Raw genomic sequence first — 18,925 nt, 5'->3', positions numbered from 1 at the left:
CGATCGAAAGCCAAATATCCCGATACGGTGTCGCTGAAGAACTGGGAAGCTGTCGCGCAGTTGCAACACGGGCGGTCTCGGAATGAGAAAGTGCGTGAAAGCATGAAACCCGGGGAACAGTATTCGCCGAACCAGTATTTCAGGCCCGCAGATACGCTGAGGGGCGTATGCAAACTGGGCGACCAATAAAACGAGGGCCCACAGGCCTGCGGTCGAAACCCGAAGCCGTGTTGAGTAACCAGAGCGCGGACTCGCGGCCGGACCGCGCCGAGGGGGCAGCGAAAACACGCGACGGCGCTCCCGCCCGCCCGTCTTCGCGTGTAAACACGCTGAACTAGGCGCGAGCCGAGCAGCGTGGGGCTGGCGCGTCGCTCCTGTTTCGTATCTGTCGACACCACCCTCCGCCGGCCACCGTAGCGAGTCTGTAGCGGCCCTCTAGCGCTGCGTTGTGGTGGCTCACGTGACCGCCAGGTGTCGTGCTAGGACGCGGATTTATTAACCCATTACTGCCCAGAATATTGTTTTGTTAATTATCTTTTGTTTTTACACTGAAAAAGAAGCATTACATCTACATCTACATCCATACTCCGCAAGCCACCTGACGGTGTGTGGCGGAGGGTACCCTGAGTACCTCTATCGGTTTTCCCTTCTATTCCAGTCTCGTATTGTTCGTGGAAAGAAGGATTGTCAGTATGCTTCTGTGTGGACTCTAATCTCTCTGATTTTATCCTCATGGTCTCTTCGCGAGATATGCGTTGGAGGGAGCCATATACTACTTGACTCTTCGGTGAAGGTATGTTCTCTAAAATTTAACAAAAGCCCGTACCGAGCTACTGAGCGTCTCTCCTGCAGAGTCTTCCACTGGAGTTCATCTATCATCTCCGCAACGCTTTCGCGATTACTAAATGATCCTGTAACGAAGCGCGCTGCTCTCCGTCGGATCTTCTCTATCTCTTCTGTCAACCCTATCTGGTACGGATCCCACACCGCTGAGCAGTATTCAAGCAGTGAGCGAACAAGCGTACTGTAACCTACTTCCTTTGTTTTCGGATTGCATTTCCTTACGATTCTCCCAATGAATCTCAGTCTGGCATCTGCTCTACCGACGATCAACTTTATATGATCATTCAATTTTAAATCACTCCTAATGCGTACTCCCAGATAATTTATGGAATTAACTGCTTCCAGTTGCTGACCTGCTATTTTGTAGCTAAATGATAAGGGATCTTTCTTTCTATGTATTCGCAGCACATTACACTTGTCTACATTGAGACTCAATTGCCATTCCCTGAACCATGCGTCAATTCGCTGCAGATCCTCCTGCATTTCAGTACAATTTTCCATTGTTACAACCTCTCGATACACCACAGCATCATCTGCAAAAAGCCCCAGTGAACTTACGGTGCCATCCACCAGGTCATTTATGTATATTGTGAATAGCAACGGTCCTATGACACTCCCCTGCGGCACACCTGAAATCACTCTTACTTCGGAAGACTTCTCTCCATTGAGAATGACATGCTGCTTTCTGTTATCTAGGAACTCTTCAATCCAATCACACAATTGGTCTGATAGTCCATATGCTCTTACTTTGTTCATTAAACGACTGTGGGGAACTGTATCGAACGCCTTGCGGAAGTCAATAAACACGGCATCTACCTGTGAACCAGTGTCTATGGCCCTCTTAGTCTCGTGGACGAATAGCGCGCTGGGTTTCACACGACCTTTTCAAAATCCATGCTGATTCCTACAGAGTAGATTTCTAGTCTCCAGGAAAGTCATTATATTCGAACATAATACGTGGTCCAAAATTCTACAACTGATCGACGTTAGAGATATAGGTCTATAGTTCTGCACATCTGTTCGACGTCCCTTCTTGAAAACGGGGATGGCCTGTGCCCTTTTCCAATCCTTTGCTCTTCTAGAGACCTACGGTACACCGCTGCCAGAAGGGGGGCAAGTTCCTTCGCGTACTCTGTGCAAAATCGAACTGGTATCCCATCAGGTCCAGCGGCCTTTCCTCTTTTGAGCGATTTTAATTGTTTCTCTATCCCTCTGTCGTATATTTCGATATCTACCATTTTGTCATCTGTGCGACAACCTAGAGAAGGAACTACAGTGCAGTCTTCCTCTGTGAAACAGCTTTGGAAAAAATTTAGTATTTCGGCCTTTACTCTGTCATCCTCTGTTTCAGTACCATTTTGGTCACAGAGTGTCTGGACATTTTGTTTTGATCCACCTACCGCTTTGAAAAAATGGTGCAAATGGCTCTGAGCACTATGGGACTCAACTGCTGAGGTCATTAGTCCCCTAGAACTTAGAACTACTTAAACCTAACTAACCTAAGGACATTACAAACATCCATGCCCGAGGCAGGATTCGAACCTGCGACCGTAGCGGTCTTGCGGTTCCAGACTGCAGCGCCTTTAACCGCACGGCCACATCGGCCGGCTACCGCTTTGACATAAGACCAAAATTTCTTAGGATTTTCTGCCAAGTCAATACATAGAACTTTACTTTCGAATTCATTGAACGCCTCTCGCATAGCCCTCCTCACACTACGTTGTGTTTTCGACTGAAAAAGAAACATTTAAAGTGAAAACCCAATTTTTCCCTTGTTTTTAATATTCTTACCAGGGAGCCCGCAACCTGCGCGAAGTCGAAGGAGACTTATCTTATATTCAGTGCACTTTTTTGCAGTGCCATTTATTTATTTACTCCTAGTGATACAAATTACACGACGTTCTCGTTTCGGGGTTTTTCCATTATCAGGTGTACAGCTAAGATGATATACACCTCTACCACTCCGTCATACGAGGCTCCCAAAACAGGATTTCGTACACCGATTTTCCAGTACCTCTTCTGGGTGGTCATCTAAACACTTTAAAATCGATTCTGGAAGTTCGCTCCTGGTTGCCGCTTTTCCAATCCCGCAATCGATATTCGCTCCCGTGTAACCGCAACCGGTTTTGAAATGTGCTTGGGCAGTTTGATTTCGACTTGTTTTTATAAATATTCTGCTAATATGGACGGAGTAGCTTTCTGTACAATGAAGGATGAGTAGAAGTATTAGACTGAACTTGTTTACACCTCGTCTAATTAAAGGTAAGCAGCGACTGTGCTGACTAAATCAGAAACTGTAACAGCTGTTTACCTGGCGCCATATTTAACGGGGCTAGCAAACCCGCTTCAGTCCTTTACATGAAAACGCGACAGCGAACAACGGTTTCGGGAATTCGGTTTTCGTTTTCCGGAAGATGTGTCGCTTGTAAACGTAGTTTACGGTAGTCTGTGTCTACATATGGCATCCTATGCTTAAATCTTAACCGGTATGATTTGGCCAGGCCCCCACAACCGCACGGGTGGTCGACTGTGAAGAGCGGACAAATTGAATAGCTGCGCGGCGGCCATTAGAGTGGTAAACTGACGCGCGGAGTTCGAATGTTTATACATCGCTTTTGGTTGTAAAATGCCTTCCCTTGAGTTAGGCCACAAACATAATGCCTCATTTAAATACGTTACTACAATATACTTTTAAATTTATGAACAAACACCAACTAGTCACTGTTTATGAATTTATCTTACGTACTACATGGAATCTGTCGTAACTAAAAGTTGTGTACTGGATCCCTAGCATTTTTCGTAGTTCATTTACGATAGATGTACGCAAAAATGCATCAAAATACTGGAAGATTTGCCCACTATATTAATAGATATTTTCTCACTCTACCTTGCTTTAGATTTTATGACGAGAAGTGCGTTATATATGGCATAGTGTTTTGGCAACTCACGATCAAATTATCAAGTTTCAACCTAACCTGGACCATGAAAACACTACCGATCAGCCAACTTTCTTCAAAATGATCAGAACATTTAAAATGGTATTCTGTCGGTCGGAAATCTTGCCTCCTGGCAGCCTGTAAGCATTTATGTAACAGCTGTCGTTTTGAGAAAGCAAACCTGCAAACAGATGCACAGACATTATGCTAATACCGTGTTAAAAAAAAACATTTAAGCAAGTGCACTGACATACAAAACAACTTAAAATATTCACATACATGTGAAATGTAATATTCGTTCCTTTCTCGAATTTATTTGTACAATTAATCGCTGCACAACTCTTCACCATTGTACATCTTTTGATTGGAACGTACAGACAGTAGAATTACGAGTAACAAATACTGTATGTACGCCCCAACAAATATACAACGTTGAATCAGGGTCTTCATAAACAACAATACTACACAACACAGACTACAACCACTATAATGGCGTTCAGCCGAAGGTTCAAATTATCCCGCGACTGCAGCGCCATCAGTGAGTCTAGTTATTTTTTACAAGGTCTTTGGATTTGGCCTACACGGCATCATGGAGCGTAAATGTCGATTGCCTTTTGATGTGATACGATCATGTAATCATATATATTTTCATTCGTATAGAAAAATACCCAGAAGAGATGGTCAACGAACAAAGAGATTTTAAGAATAGAAAATACCTAGAAAATTTTGTTGAAATTATAAAAGAGACAGGGTAAACTATCGCAATAAACACAAAACGATAGCATACCTATCATCTACGTAAACACCACAAGCGTATTATCTCTGAAAAATTGAACATAATCACTGACATTCCGAGAAACACAAATCCTTTCGTAAACATATAACATCGCTGGAACCGAAGCTCTCCAAAAAGCTGTCAAAAATAACTTTACAAGACCATGCAAGAAAAAGGAAAAATATATATACGTGATCATATCATAACAAAAAGACAATCGACATTTACTCCACAAGATGCCATAAGGACCGTATCACACCAGCTAAGAGCTAAGCATGAGGTGCCATTTGTAAACATATTACACATAATATACCATATTGACAGGTACACTTGATAATGAAAAAACGCCGAAACGAGCTCGTCGTGTAACTTATAGCACTACGAGTAAATAAATAAATTAGTGCAGCAAAAAACTTGTACTAAAGTAAAGTATTTTAAATTTAATATGGCGTACCGTTTTTTAACGCTAAGCTCTGTTGAGAGCAAAACATATACATTTGAATAAAAATTTGATGCATTTTTGTATGGAAATTCACAAATACACCTCGTTAGAGGTGAGAAGGGTCCACGTCAATCGAAATGTTTTTAGAGGAATACGGAATCCAGTTGGATATAGTGGTCCCTACATAACACAAACGACTATATGATTTACCTAGTTCGTGTATAGGTGCCTGAAGATGGTGCCAATGAGGCATCGAAACTGGCAGTTAAATAAAATTAGTAAATGAAGTATCTATTTTCTTCTAATTTTCTTTTTTGTCGCAACATGTGTAGTCCTGTTTCATGTTTCGCTATTTCTGTTTTGGAGACAGAGCAATTATAGAGGAAAAGATTTTCTCTGCTAGTCCCAGCGGCTCCAAAATTGCGTTCTTTATGAAAAATTGTAGCAGCTGTAGGCATAATAAAAAAAAACGGATAAAAACTTTGAAAGTGCTCTGATTAACGCTTGGCGCTCTTTTGTGTAACGATGAAAAATTAGCATTATGAGGTGGTGTAGTATACAACGAATTTAAGCTGCTGGTCTGTGACCAGAATGAAATCTATCGATGTGTGACTTTTAAACACTCCGGTTCTGTCTTTTGTGAACTTCCAGTTTTGGCAGGAAATCCCTTTATTTCTGTTCGATTTTCGGTTGTCTGCAAGCTTGTTTATTACTTGAAGTTCAGGCGAATATGTTTTTATGTTTAGGAGGTGTAAATGCTAAAGCTCCGAGAAGAAGAATGAATCAGGTTCTTTACATCTGATTTGAAACGGTTTTGAATAAGACAATAACTGAATATATATACAAAAATATATTTTGAAAGATTGCATAATTTTCTCATTTTGTATGTAAAAAAGTTAATGTCACAGTATATAATTTTCGTTTTAACGTGAATTCTTGGACGCACACTTTTGGCATATATCTGTCTTGTGTTTTGGAACCGTGGGCTAGTCAGCATAACGAAGTGTGAGTGGGGAAAAGGGTTACAACAGTGCCTGTAGCTCGAGACTAAATGATTGCCGACTGTGGACGGTTGTTGGTTAGTTGGATTGTACGGAAGAAAGTTTGATCTCATTTTCATAATGATGAAAACGGACGTATCGTCTTTGTCAAAATCACATGAAGAGATTTTTTTGCATCGAATAAACAGGCAACAAACCAAAGAGAAAGCTTGCGTTTTATTCAAACATCTGATAAAAACCCGTACCATTGTCAGCACAAGGCTAGCAGAAGAAATCATCCTCGAGACAATGCTAACGCAATTAAGCATCTATAATCATTACCTGAATGCACTCCTCTCCAAACTGGTTCGAAAGCAAAATAGAACCTGCCTGTTCTAATATTCCATCATTAACTAAACTATTCTTAATAATATCATTATGAAAGCTGGGTACATTTCAGATACGAACAGTAACTTTTCTTTCGTATGCCAACTAGGTTTGCTGCACAGTTTGTCGATGTGTGAAGAACACTTGAACTATAGCATCTCGTTCTTTATTAGTTCGTCTATTTAGCCCCCCCCCCCCCCTGAAACCATGGGCCCTGCCGTTGGTGGGGAGGCTTGCGTGCCTCAGCGATACAGATGGGCGTACCGTAGGTGCAAAACCACAACGGAGGGGTATCTGTTGAGAGGCCAGACAAACGTGTGGTTCCTGAAGAGGGGCAGCAGCCTTTTCAGTAGTTGCAAGGGCAATTGTCTGATCTGGCCTTGTAACAGTAATCAAAACGGCCTTGCTGTGCTGGTACTGCGAACGGCTGAAAGCAAGGGGAAACTACAGCTCTAATTTTTCCCGAGGGCATCCAGCTTTACTGTGTGGTTAAACGGTGATGGCGTCCTCTTGGGTAAAATATTCCGGAGGTAAAATAGTCCCCCATTCGGATCTCCCGGGGGGGACTACTCAGGAGGACGTCGTTATCAGAAGAAAGAAAACTGGCGTTCTACGGATAGGAGCGTGGAATGTCAGATCCCTTAATCGGGCAGGTAGGTTGGAAAATTTAGAAAGGGAAATGGCTAGATTAAAGTTAGGTATAGTGTGAATGAGTGAAGTTCTGTGGTAGGAGGGACAAGACTCCTGGTCAGGTGAATACAGGGTTACAGATAAAAAATCAAATAACGGTAACGCAGGAGTAGGTTTAATAACGAATAAAAGAAAAGGAAGGCGGATAAGCCAGCACGAATGGTATAGTGAACGTATTATTGCAGCCAAGATAGACGAAGACCACGCATATCACAAAGTACAAGTTCACATGCCAACTAGCGGCGCAGATGATGGAGAAATTGAAGAAATGTATGATGCGATGAAGGAAATTAGTCAGATGGTTAAGGGAGACGAAAATTTAATAGTCATGGGGAATTGGAATTCGATTGTACGAAAAGGAAGAGAAGGAAAAGTAGTAGCTGAATATTGACTGGGGGTAAGAAATGAAAGAAAGAGGAAGACGTATGGTAGAATTTTTCACAGAGCATAACTTAATCATAGCTAACACGAAAGAAGGTTGTGTACGTGGAAGAGGCCTCGGGACGCTGGAAACTCTCAGATAGATTACATAATGGTAACAAAGAATTTTAGGAACCAGGTTTTTAATTGTGCGACATTTCCAGAGGCAGATGTGGACCCTGACCACAATTTATTGGTTATGAACTACAGACCAAAACGGAAGAAACGACAAAAAGGTAGGAATTTAAGGAGATGGGACCTGGATAAACTGAAAGAACCAGAGGTTTTAGAGAGTTTCAGAGGGAGCATTAGGGAACGGTTGACGAGAAGAGGGAAAAAAATACAGTAGAAGAAAAATGGGTACTTTGAAAGAGGAAATAGTGAAGGCAGCAGAGGAATAAGTAGGCAAAAACACGGGGGCTAGTAGAAATCCTTGGGTAACAGCCGGCCGGTTGGCCGAGCGATTCTAGGCGCTATAGTCTGGAACCGCCCAACGGCTACGGTCGCAGGTTCGAATCCTGCCTCGGGAATGGATGTGTGTGATGTTCCTAGGTTAGTTAGGTTTATGTAGTTCTAAGTTCTAGGGGACTGATGACCTCAGAAGTTAAGTCGCATAGTGCTCAGTGCCATTTGAACCATTTGAACCTTGGGTAACAGAAGATATATTGCATTTAACTGATGGAAGAAGAAAATATACCAATGCAGTAAATGAAGCAGACGAAAAGGAATACAAACGTCTCAAAAATGAGATCGACAGGAAGTGCAAAATGGCTAAGCGTGGATCGCTAGAAGACAAATGTAAAGATATAGAAGCATATATCACTAAGAGTAAGGTAGATACTGCCTACCTTCGGGGAAAAGAGAACCACCTGTACGAATATCAAGAGCTCATATGGAAAACTAGTCCTAAGAAGGGAAAGCATAAAGGTGGAAGGAGTATATAGAGGGCCTATACAAGGGCGATGTAGTTGAGGACAATATTATGGAAATGGAAGAGAATGTAGATGAAGATGAAATGGGAGATATAATACTGCGTGAAGAGTTTGACAGAGCACTGAAAGACCTGAGTCGAAACAAGGCGCCGGAGGTAGACAGCATTACATTAGAACTACTGATGGCTTTGGGAGAACCAGCCACGACAAAGCTCTTCCATCTGGTGAGTAAGATGCATGAGACAGGCGAAATACCTTTAGACTTCAAGAAGAACATAATAATTCCAATCCGAAAGACAGCAGGTGTCGACAGGTGTCACCAGGTGTTAAAATTACCAAACTATCAGTTTAATAAGTCACAGCTGTAAAATAGTAACACGAATTCTTTACTAACGAATGGAAAAACTGATAGTAGGCGACCTGGGGGAAGATCAGTTTCGATTCCATAGAAATGTAGGAACATGCGAGGCAATACGGACCTTACGACTTATCTTAAAAGTTATGTTAACTGGAACACTCAGTTTCAAATTCTGAAGGTGGCAGGGATAAAATACAGGGAGCGAAAGGCTATTTATAATTTGTACGGATACCAGGCGGCAATTATAAAACTCGAGGGTCATGAAGGGGAAGCAGTGATTGAGAAGGGAGTGAGACTGGTGTGTAGCCTATCTCCGATCTTATTCAATCTGTATATTGAGCAAGCAGTAAAGAAAGAAAAAGAAAAAAAATTGGTTTAGGAATTAAAATTCATGGAGAAGAAATAAAAGCTTTGAGGTTTGCCGATGATATCGTAAGTGTGTCAAAGACAGCAAAGGACCTGGAAGAGCATTTGAACGGAATGGACAGTATCTTGAAAGGAGGATATTGATGAACATCAGCAAAAGCAATACGAGGATAACGGAATGTAGTCGAATTAAATCGGATGATGCTGAGGGAATTAGATTAGGAAATGAGGCACTTAAAGTAGTAAAGGAGTTTTGCTATTTGGGGAGCAAAATAACTGATGATGGTCGAAGTAGGGAGGATATAAAATGTAGGCTGGCAATGGCAAGGAAAGCGTTTCTGAAGAAGAGAAATTTGTTAACATCTAGTATTGATTTATGTGTCAGGAAGTCATTTCTGAAAGTATTCGTATGGAGTGTAGCCATGTATGGACGTGAAACATGGACGATAAATAGTTTGGACAGGAAGAGAATAGAAGATCTCGAAATGTGATGCTACAGAAGAATGCTGAAGATTAGATGGGTAGATCATATAACTAATGAGAAGGTACTGAATAGAACTGGGGAGAAGAGGAATTTGTGGCACAACTTGACTAGAAGATGGGGTCGGTTGGTAGGACACGTCCTAAGGCATCAAGGGCTCACCAATTTAGTAGTGGAGGGAAGCGTGGAGCGCAAAAATCGTAGAGGGGGACCAAGAGATGAATACACTAAGCAGATTCAGAAGGATATAGGCTGTGCATCAAACCAGTCTCAGGACTGAAGACCACAACAACAACATCTTGTCATTAATCTAGGTCATATCAAAACTTTACAACATACGAAATTTTTAAATTAAAAAGCCCATGGGTTCCAGGCAGCGTGATCATGCGTGATATTTTCATATACTCTCGCTCGCTACGTGCAAACTATTCAGCCTACAGAAAAAAAAACGAACACGGTATATATGTAGGAAATTCAGTGTAGTTAATTTTGTACTCGGGTACGTCTTCGCTGGAGGATACTGTTTTCGAGTTATTCAAGAAAAAATCGGTTGAAGATCACTGTATTACTTTTTTCTTGAATAATTCGAAACTACGGCCTCTGGCAAAAACATATCCTAGTACAGAATTTAATTGCATTCAGTTACGTACTAAAGGGTTCTGATAATTCTTTCTGTAAGATTAACTGTTTGTACACAGAGAGCGACAGGAAATAAAAATTTGCAGGTGACATTTGAAGGCCTTGCGGGTAGCGTAAAACCCACATGAAGAGGCAGCTAAATCATCTTGTATGAAGCGTATTACTTGCATTTCAAATGGGTACAGTACTTTCACGATACCCTGTACTTTTGCTCGTCTAGCGGCATGCTCCGGTATTGTCACGCGGCGATTTCATTGTTAACAGGACGGCAGACATGTACATGCAAACAAAGACAAACGAAGAAACTATTATGTAACATCCTTTTTTGAGCCGGATAATTAAAGATTGTGACTATCCCTCGTGCTACCTCTTGAATTACGCAATAAATCTACTTTCGTAGCCATAGATTTTAATGGAACACTCTCTTAGAAATACTGAAGGTAGCAAGATAAAATACTGGGAGCGAAAGCTTACCTACAGCTTGTGTAGAAACTAGACTGCAGTTGTGAGATTCCAAGGACACGTGTGGAGGTACAACGTGCATGGACGTACTGACCCAAAAACCTTTGAAGACGGTGCAGTTACCAGTCATTGTTATCGTGAAACTATATTCCTTCCTCATGTGCCTCCAGGGATGCGCTCGGCCCTGACTTCAAACAGTAGAGACGGGGGCTCTCAGAACGAGAGAATATGCGGCGAGTGGACAGGCGCGTCAATTCCCACGACTTAAATCCCACCGAGTACGTGTCGGATGCTTTGGTGACACGTACTGCGGCACGTTCACATGCACCAACGAACGTTCGGCAATTGTCACACGTACTGAATCGAGGAACAGAAGACCCTTTCGCAATAACTCCCTACCAAGCTCGTGGCCAACACGTGTGCGCATTGCAAAGGATCATAGGCCCTATTAAGAACCGTCGTGAACCGCGATGGCTTCAGTGTAGTTGTTTTCTTTGGATAAAAGTGTCATTTCTATTCGTCTCATTTCTTTCGCTTATCCTCTGTACTGTACTGGACTATACTGCAGCAGTTCTTTCTCCGTATGGTCCGAATTTCATCGAGCTCTGTTACTCAGCAGTGAAACATCGGACAAGAAGAGAATAGAAGCTTGAGAAACGCGCACTGGTAAACCTTTTTTACGACCTCTTCTCCTGACAAACCGACAGTTGTCTGCGGAGCTGTTGCCTGACTTCCACATATGTTACATCGCTGATGTCTGCTCTTTCCAGCTCGGTAGAAAAATGCGTGTAGTTGGTGTCCTAATTCTGCTGCTGTAAACGTAAAATCCACTGGCATACATCAGAAATTTCGTCACATTGCCAGCTGTAACTTACCGAAAGTTGTGCCGCGATACAGTCATTCACTCTGAACGTATACTTGGAAGTCTGTTTTAGCATCCTTATCATAAACCACGTGGTTATAATTAAACCTTCCCTATTTAATACTTCATAGAAGCCGGCAGGTGTGGCCGAGCTGTTCTAGCCGCTTCAGTCTGGAACCGTGCGACCGCTACGGTTGCAGGTTCGAATCCTGCCTCGGGCATGGATGTGTGTGATGTCCTTAGATTAGTTAGGTTTAAGTAGTTCTAAGTTCTAGGGGACTGATGACCTCAGATGGTAAGTCCCAGCCGGCCGGGACGGCCGTGCGGTTCTAGGCGCTACAGTCTGGAACCGCGAGACCGCTACGGTCGCGGGTTCGAATCCTGCCTCGGGCATGGATGTGTGTGATATCCTTAGGTTAGTTAGGTTTAAGCAGTTCTAAGTTCTAGGGGGACTGATGACCTCACAAGTTAACTCCCATAGTGCTCAGAGCCATTTGAACCATTTGGTAAGTCCCATAGTGCCATTTTGAACTTAATAACACGGAAACTAATTACCGTACGAGGAGCAAACATGGTAGTATTAATGTCAATGACATGGGGAAGAGAAATAATGCAGGATCAATTCAAATGAAACACTTTTAATCTGCTGCTACGGTACATCACAGTATTACATACCTGTACCATTACTGCTACAAAAGGTGCTCAATATGGCGCCCCTCAATGTCAAGAAGAGTCTGAAAGCGCAGGACTGCATTCTGCACAGCAGAACGAGGCATTTCCTTAGGTATGCTGGCTACCTATCTTGATATGCTGCACTACAGATAAGCACATGTGTGAAGGTTCCCCTGGCAAACCGTATCCTTCAGATAGCCCCACACCCAGAAATCACAGGGAGTGAGATTAGGTCATCGTGCCGGTCAACTATTTGGAAACGATCGGCTGATAATTCGATCGTTTCCAAATGTGTTTCGGAAAGGCAGGTTAGCTTCACGAGCGATGTGGGATAGGACCTCATGTTGCTTGAAAACTGTTGAGTTCGATGTGTCTGTCTCCTGTAGGACGGATATGACATGCTGGCGAAGTGTATCGCAGTAACTCTGGCCAGTCACACCTTTGGTCCTTGAGCACCAGTCTGTTCAAAAAAGTATGGGCCAATGACGAACGTAGCCGTGAAGCCAGACCATACGGTGATACATTCATCAAACAGAGGAAATTCATGCACAATGATTGGAGATGAAGATCTACAGCTACGTAGTTATTCTGCAATTCACACTTAAGTGTCTGGCAGAAGGTTCATCAAACCATTTTCATACTACTTCTCTACCATTACGCTCTCGAATGGCGCGTGGGAAAAATCAAAACCTAAATCTTTCCGTTCGAGCTCCGATTTCTCTTATTTTATTACTATGTTCATTTCTCCCTACGTAGGTGGGTGTCAACAAAATATTTTCGCATTCGGAAGAGAAAGTTGGTGATTGAAATTTCGTAAATAGATCTCGCCGCAAAGAGAACCGCCTTTGTTTCAGTGACTGCCACCCCAACTCGCGTATCATATCAGTGACACTCTCACCCCTATTGCGCGATAACAAGAAACGAGCTGCCCTTCTTTGCACTTTTTCGATGTCCTCCGTCAATCCTACCTGGTAAGGATCCCACACCGCGCAGCAATATTCCAGCTGAGGACGGACAAGTGTAATGTAGGCTGTCTCTTTAGTGGGTTTGTCGTTTCTTCTAAGTGTTCTGCCAACAGAGCGCAGTCTTTGTTTCGCCTTCCTCACAATATTATCTATGTGGTCTTTCCAATTTAAGTTGGTCGTAATTGTAATTCCTAGGTATTTAGTCGAATTGACAGCCCTTAGATTTGTGCGATTTATCGTATACCCAAAATTTATCGGATTTATTTTAGTACCCATGTGGATGACATCTCACTTCTCTTTCTTTAGTGCCGATTGCCACTTTTCCCACCATACAGAAATTCACTCTGGATCATTTTGTAACTGGAATTGATCGTCTGTTGATTTTACTGGACGGTAAATTACAGCGTCATCTGCAAACAATCTAAGGGGGCTGCTCAGATTATCACCTAGATCATTTATGTGAATCAGGAACAACAAAGGGCCTATGACACTACCTTACGGATCGCCAGATATCACTTCTGTTCTTCTCGATGATTTACTGTTTATCACTACGAACTGTGACCTCTCTGAGAGGAAATCACGAATCCAGTCGCACAACTGAGACGATACTCCATATGTACGCAATTTGATTAATAGTCGCTCGTGAGGAGCGGTATCAAAAGCCTTCTGGAGAGCTAGGAATATGGAATCGATCTGAGATCCCCTGTCGACAGCACTCATTACTTCATGGGAATAAAAAGCCAAGGTGTGTTGCACAAGAACGATATTTTCTGAGGGTTGGGTTGGGTTGTTTTGGGAAGGAGACCAGACAGCGAGGTCATCGGTCTCGTCGGATTAGGTAAGGAAGTCAGCCGTGCCCTTTCAGAGGAACCATCCCGGCATTTGCCTGGAGCGATTTAGGGAAATCACGGAAAACCTAAATCAGGATGGCCGGACGCGGGATTGAACCGTCGTCCTCCCGAATGCGGGTCCAGTGTCTAACCACTGGCCACCTCGCTCGGTGATATTTTATGAATCGTTGTTGGTTATGTATCAATAAGTCATTTTCTTCAAGGTGATTCATAATGTTCGAGTACAGTATATGCGCCAGATTCCTACTGCAAATTGAGGTCAGTGATATGGGTCTGTAATTCAATGGGTTACTCCTATTTCCTTTCTTGAATATTGGTGTGACCTGTGCTACTTTCCAGTGTTTAGGAACAGACCTTTCGTCAGTTTTCCCCACAGTCCGAAATTCTGTGTGTTCACCCGTCAGAGAAAAATGAGCTTCGTCTGTCCATAGGATGACCGAGGGCCAGTCCCCGTCGACTTCAGTCCTTGTGATAAAGTGGAGAGCGAAGTCGACAGGTCGTTGTGCGTCCTGTGGTGCGAGCTGCTGTACGATACGGATCTTGTACGGATACCATTCGAGAATGGTTCGAAGCAGCTTCTGTCCAGTGGACCACGGGATGTTCAACTGTCGAGACACAGCACGCGCACTGCCTGACGATCGCGAATTGCGCGCAGCGTTTTTTGCCATAGCAACAGCGATTTCATCAACCAACTGTGGTGCAACCGGTCGTCGGCCACTTCTCGGAGCGACGCCCAGCTCTCCAGTTGATTCGAACTTCTTCATCATGCTCCATGCAGCAGGTGGAGAAAGAGGACCCCTCTGTAATCCTTTCGGCCGGCGATATTCTCGAAGTGCAGCTATAGCACTACTGTTGTTTTGATAATAATAAATAAATAAATGGCGTGTCACTAGGGCCTCCCGTCGGTTAGAAAATGGTTCAAATGGCTCTGAGCACTATGGGACTTGACATCTGAGGTCATCAGTCCCCTAGAACTCAGAACTACTTAAACGTAACTAACGTAAGGACATCACACACATCCATGCCCGAGGCAGGATTCGAACCTGCGACCGTAGCAGAGGCGCGGTGCCGGACTGAAGCGCCTGGAACCGCTCGGCCACACCGGCCAGCCGTCGTTTAGACGGTTCGCTGGGTGCAAGTCTTTCGATTTGACGCCACTTCGGCGATGGGGATCAAATGAAGACGATTATGACAACACGACAACCAGTCCCTGAGAGGAGAAAATCTCCGACCCAGTGGGGAATCGAACCCGGACCCTTAGATTTGATATTCTGTCGCGCTGACCACTCAGCTACCGGAGACGTACGTTTTGATAATAGGGCTTCACTAATAACGATCTGCTCCTTTTGTCCAAGTCCATGTTGACTCGTCAACAAGTGCACTGCGATTGGTCAAGTGCGAGAGACTGTGAATCACGGTGGCTGATCACGGCACCTGGAGGCCGTAGTTAGAACTGGACGGTGGCGCCGTGTCGCATGGGAATCATGCACTCCGTACTCTGGGCATTAATGCTAGCAAGTTGAGTACTCGTACGGTTATAGCGAGTTAAATAGGGCGATTTTGATTATAACCACCTGGTATATACGTGTGTGTGTATATGTTAAGCCGATAACATAATAACTCAAATCACAGTGAAGATACAGCACACACTTCGTCACGTGCACATTCCAAACGGCCGCTAATTGTTCTTTGGCTTTTGGTATAATACTAACAGTCAGCTGGTGGAAGGCCATTGCCCGTAAACCACACTAATAAAACTACGTATCGCTCAGTGGCAAAGTGAAGTATACCAAGGACATCCTACAGGGAATCATCAGAGAGGTGAATTTTTAAATTATCGTTTTACAGTGGCTTAGCATTTCAACGTCCTTTTACTGCTACATGTTTTGAAGTCTAGTAGGGAAGTCAGCAGTACACACAGACTAAGCGAATTGGTAGTGGTACACTAGCATGTCTCTCGAGGCAATGCTGTTCATTATTGATTCCGTAGCCGGCCGCTGTGGCCGAGCTGTTCTCAGCACCTTAATCTGGAACCGCGCTGCTGCTACGGTCACAGGTTCGAATCCTGCCTCGGGCATGGATGTATGTTGTGTCCTTATGTTAGTTAGGTTTAACTGGTTCTAAGTTCTAGGGGAACTCAGATATTAAGTTCCACAGTGCTCAGAGCCATTTGAACCATTGATACCGTAAATAGTAGACGCCACGTGCGTGCTCGTACGATGTTCGGCAGTAGTTACCTCTTTAAGATGATAAATTCCTTTAAAAATTCGCTGTCTCTGATTCCAGATGCAAGCATCGGTTGGCAGAATTTTACTCATCAGTACTATCTAAAGGAACAGAATGTTACATTGGTACTGATGCGTGCAATAGTATCTTATCCGGAAAGTGCTTTTTGTCTGTTGTTATGAATTTCACTCAGTCTTGCGGTACGTATCGGAACAATATTAGTAGGCCACACACGCGTGTTCGTCAGAGGAGAATGGATCCTGGACCCCTGGTGTGTGGTCCACTTTTCCTTCCCCGTTCGGACACGTTTAATCATCGAGGGCTCCACTGTAGGACTGACCTATTACTCAAGTGTCCTTGCAGAGTGGCAGCAGCCGGAGTCACGTGTCACGACGCAGAACGTAGCGTGGAGCCTTTCACCCGCGTTGTGTCACAGGTCAGCCGTGTCCACGCCCTGGCGCTGGCTTTTCCAGAGCACTTTCCGATGTGCCAGTCCAGGCTGACCCCTCCCTCCGTTCCGAAATAAACTTGATCTATGGCTCCCAGCTCCCGGTACGATTCCAACACCTGTGCCGACAGTTCTGCCTCGAACAGACCACTTCTCCATCAAATTAGAGCTTGTTATTTTGTTTTAATCGTAATTTGCCAACTCCAATTCGATCTGAATAGCTCTTGACACACTCGGCGTGTCTGCTTTCTGTGATGAATTTGTCTTGCTTTACAACCAGTTTTTAAGGCGTTGGCAAGTTTTTACGCAGTAAAATAACTGAAATAAAAACATTAGCATTTCAAAATAGAACAGGTCGCCTGTCTGTTAGTCCTGACTTCAGGTGTACGCTGCAGCGATCCGGTAATGATTATACGTTTCAGCAGATAGTTTACAATAGGGACCACAATGTGACTGGGTTTCATAAAATCTCGAAATTTCCTGGAAACTACGTCATGAAATGAAACAAGGACATGTTGTACAACGCCTGGCAGGCAAATAAAGCACCCATAAGGGGAGGAAGAAACGAAATGTACACTACTGGCCATTAAAATTGCTACACGACGAAGATGACGTGCTACAGACGCGAAATTTAACCGACAGGAAGAAGATGCTGTGATATGCAAATGATTAGCTTTTCAGAGCATTCACAAAAACGTAGGCGCCGGTGGCGACACCTACAACGTCCTGACACGGGGAAAGTTTCCAACCGATTTCTCATACACAAACAGCAGTTGACCGGCGTTGCCTGGTGAAAGGTTGTTGTGGTGCCTCGTGTAAGGAGGAGAAATGCGTACCATCACGTTTCCGACTTTGATAAAGGTCGTATTGTAGCCTATCGCGATTACGGTTTATCGTATAGCGACATTGCTGCTCGCGTTGGTCGAGATCCAATGACTGTTAGCAGAATACGGAATCGGTGGGTTCAGGAGGGTAATGCGGAACGCCGTGCTGGATCCCAACGACCTCGTATCACTAGCAGTCGAGATGACAGGCATCTTATGGCTGTAATGGATCGTGTAGCCACGTCTCGATGCCTGAGTCAACAGATGGGGACGTTTGCAAGACAACAACCATCTGCACGAACAGTTCGACGACGTTTGCAGCTCGGAGACCATGGCTGCAGTTACGTTTGACGCTGCATGACAGACAGAAGCGCCTGCGATGGTGTACTCAACGACGAACCTGGGTGCACGAATGGCAAAACGTCATTTTTTCGGATGAATGCAGGTTCTGTTTACAGCATCATGATAGTCGCATCCGTGATGGCGACATCGCGGTGAACGCACACTGGAAGCGTGTACTCGTCATCGCCATACTGGCGTATCACCCGGCATGGTGGTATGGGGTGCCGTTGGTTACACGTCTCGGTCACCTCTTGTTCGCGTTGACGGTACTTTGAACAGTGGACGTTACATTTCAGATGTGTTACGACCCGTGGTTCTACCCTTCAAATGGTTCAAACGGCTATGGGACTCAACATCTGAGGTCATCAGTCGCCTAGAACTTAGAACTACTTAAACCTAACTAACCTAAGGACAACACACACTTCCATGCCCGAGGCAGGATTCGAACCTGCGACCGTATCGTTCGCGCGATTCCGAACTGTAGCGCCTAGAACCGCTCGGCCACTCCGGCCGGCGCTCTACCCTTGATTCGATCCCTACGAAACCCTACATTTCAGCAGGACCGCATGTTGCAGGTCCTGTACGGGCCTTTCTGGATACAGAAAATGTTCGACTGCTGCCCTGGCCAGCACATTCTCCAGATCTCTTACCAATTGAAAACGTCTGGTCATTGGTGGCCGAGTAACTGGCTCGTCACAATACGCCAGTCACTATTCTTGATTAACTGTGGTATCGTGTTGAAGCTGCATGGGCAGCTGTACCCGTACACGCCATCCAAGCTCTGTTTGACTCAATGCCCAGGCGTATCAAGGCCGTTATTGCGGCCAGAGGTGGTTGTTCTGGGTACTGGTTTGTCAGGATCTATGCAAACAAATTGCGTGAAAATGTAATCACATGTCAGTTCTAGTATAACATATTTGTCCAATAGTTACCCGTTTATCATCTGCATTTCTTCTTGGCGCAGCCGTTTTAATGGCCAGTAGTGCAAATTCACCGTCGAGAGGAGGATATGTGACGCTGTTGC

The sequence above is a fragment of the Schistocerca piceifrons genome, chromosome 3 (genome assembly GCF_021461385.2).
Source record: "Schistocerca piceifrons isolate TAMUIC-IGC-003096 chromosome 3, iqSchPice1.1, whole genome shotgun sequence".
NCBI lineage: Eukaryota > Metazoa > Arthropoda > Insecta > Orthoptera > Acrididae > Schistocerca > Schistocerca piceifrons.
Note: the sequence above shows the minus strand (reverse complement) of the source record.